This window comes from Oncorhynchus mykiss, chromosome 11 (assembly GCF_013265735.2).
Source record: "Oncorhynchus mykiss isolate Arlee chromosome 11, USDA_OmykA_1.1, whole genome shotgun sequence".
Taxonomy (NCBI): Eukaryota; Metazoa; Chordata; class Actinopteri; order Salmoniformes; family Salmonidae; genus Oncorhynchus; species Oncorhynchus mykiss.
In genome coordinates this window covers 1,116,551-1,119,280 of record NC_048575.1, presented here as the reverse complement: position 1 = coordinate 1,119,280, position 2,730 = coordinate 1,116,551, and the positions used below count along the sequence as shown (strand labels likewise).

The 2,730-nt window shown below is 37.0% G+C and overlaps 1 long non-coding RNA gene across 1 annotated transcript; it reads left to right on the top strand.

The window, feature by feature from the left end:
• Positions 1-1,199: 1,199 nt before the first annotated feature.
• On the top strand, positions 1,200-1,886 carry LOC118937433. The gene is made up of 3 exons (XR_005034784.1): positions 1,200-1,331; positions 1,373-1,662; positions 1,704-1,886. It is a non-coding gene; the product is annotated as an uncharacterized LOC118937433 (long non-coding RNA).
• The last annotated feature ends 844 nt before the right edge of the window (positions 1,887-2,730 follow it).

Below are 2,730 nucleotides of genomic sequence, written 5' to 3'. Positions count from 1 at the left end.
TTGATTGAGTGGGGTCCACGTCCCGCGCCGGAGCCGCCACCATGGACAGACGCCCACCCGGACCCTCCCTATTGTTTTGAGGTGCGTTCGGGAGTCCGCACCTTAGGGGGGGGGTTCTGTCACACCCTGGTCAAAGTATTTTGTGTTTATCTTTATTTATTTTGTCAGGCCAGGGTGTGGCATGGGTTTTTGTATGTGGTGTGTATGTATGGGGATTGTAGCTAGTGGGGTGTTCTAGCTAAGTCTATGGCTGTCTGAAGTGGTTCTCAATCAGAGGCAGGTGTTTATCGTTGTCTCTGATTGGGAACCATATTTAGGCAGCCATATTCTTTGAGTTTGTGGTGGGTGATTGTCCTTAGTGTCCTGATGTCATTGTTCTGTGTTAGGTTACACAAGTATAGGCTGTTTCGGTTTTTGTTAAGTTTATTGTTTTGGTAGTGTTTGTGTTTAGTGTGTTTCTTCATTAAACATGGATTGCAATAGACACGCCGCATTTTGGTCCGACTCTCCTTCTCATCAAGAAAACCGTTACAGTTGTATGTTTTATAAATGTTTATTATGAGTATTTCTGTAAATTGATGTGGCTCTCTGCAGCATCACCGCATGTTTTGGAACTACGGAACATAACACGCCAATGTAAACTCAGATTTCTGGATATAAATATGAACTTTACCGAACAAAACATACATGTATTGTGTAACATGAAGTCCTATGAGTGTCATCTGATGAACAGTTTACTGTGAGAGATGAGGTTTAAATGAAGTACAGTATATTAACAGTGTTGAAAACAGTTTACTGTGAGAGATGAGGTTTAAATGAAGTACAGTATATTAACGGTGTTGAAAACAGTTTACTGTGAGAGATGAAGTTTAAATGAAGTACAGTATATTAACAGTGTTGAAAACAGTTTACTGTGAGAGATGAGGTTTAAATGAAGTACAGTATATTAACGGTGTTGAAAACAGTTTACTGTGAGAGATGAGGTTTAAATGAAGTACAGTATATTAACAGTGTTGAAAACAGTTTACTGTGAGAGATGAGGTTTAAATGAAGTACAGTATATTAACAGTGTTGAAAACAGTTTACTGTGAGAGATGAGGTTTAAATGAAGTACAGTATATTAACGGTGTTGAAAACAGTTTACTGTGAGAGATGAGGTTTAAATGAAGTACAGTATATTAACAGTGTTGAAAACAGTTTACTGTGAGAGATGAAGTTTAAATGAAGTACAGTATATTAACAGTGTTGAAAACAGTTTACTGTGAGAGATGAGGTTTAAATGAAGTACAGTATATTAACGGTGTTGAAAACAGTTTACTGTGAGAGATGAGGTTATTAACAGTGTTGAAAACAGTTTACTGTGAGAGATGAGGTTTAAATGAAGTACAGTATATTAACAGTGTTGAAAACAGTTTACTGTGAGAGATGAGGTTTAAATGAAGTACAGTATATTAACGGTGTTGAAAACAGTTTACTGTGAGAGATGAGGTTTAAATGAAGTACAGTATATTAACAGTGTTGAAAACAGTTTACTGTGAGAGATGAAGTTTAAATGAAGTACAGTATATTAACAGTGTTGAAAACAGTTTACTGTGAGAGATGAGGTTTAAATGAAGTACAGTATATTAACGGTGTTGAAAACAGTTTACTGTGAGAGATGAGGTTATTAACAGTGTTGAAAACAGTTTACTGTGAGAGATGAGGTTTAAATGAAGTACAGTATATTAACAGTGTTGAAAACAGTTTACTGTGAGAGATGAGGTTTAAATGAAGTACAGTATATTAACAGTGTTGAAAACAGTTTACTGTGAGAGATGAGGTTTAAATGAAGTACAGTATATTAACGGTGTTGAAAACAGTTTACTGTGAGAGATGAGGTTTAAATGAAGTACAGTGTTGAAAACAGTTTACTGAGTGTGAAAATGTGGATAGGTGCAGTGAAAGGTTTTGTTTTACAGACACACTGGAGAGCCTGAACAATGGGGATTAAATCATATTGTCCCATCATTAGGCTCACTTTCATCTGAAAGCCTAGAGAGCTAAACCAACATTTTGTCTTTGTCCAGGACGAGGTGTTCATAAAGTTTGTTATTTTGACAGTTGGCAGACTGACTGTGGCTTCATGACAGTTTGACACACGTTTATTCATCAGCAGCCTCATTACCATACTCTTCTTAATGAGCAGACGATCCGCCGGGGAAGACGCTAATTACAAACACAATTCAGATCAATTCTTCACTTTCTGAACATGCCAACTATCCCTCATGGGGCGACAGGCCTTGTGGTTAGAGCGTTGGGCCAGTAACCGAAAAGTTGCTGGATCGAATCCCTTAGCTGAGAAGGTAAAAATCTGTCTTTCTGCCCCTGAACAAGGCTGGTCCCCGGTAGGCCGTCATTGAAAATAAGAATTTGTTCTTATCTGACTTTCCTGGTTAAATAAAAACACCAGATACTGCAGACTAAAATGCCGACCAACATTGTGAGCCTGTTTGCTGAGGACATCCCAGGGGTTAGATACTTTACACTGACAGTGATTACTTTACTACATTTATTTTTATATGGACAGTCCACATTCGTGATAACAATAAATCATTCATTTATTTTGTAAAGCGCTATTCTCAAACCCAAGTTGCAAAAAAAAAATACTAACACTACTAGTAACACTAATACTACTACCAATAGTAATACTAATTCTACTAATAGTATTAATAATACTAATACCACTGATAA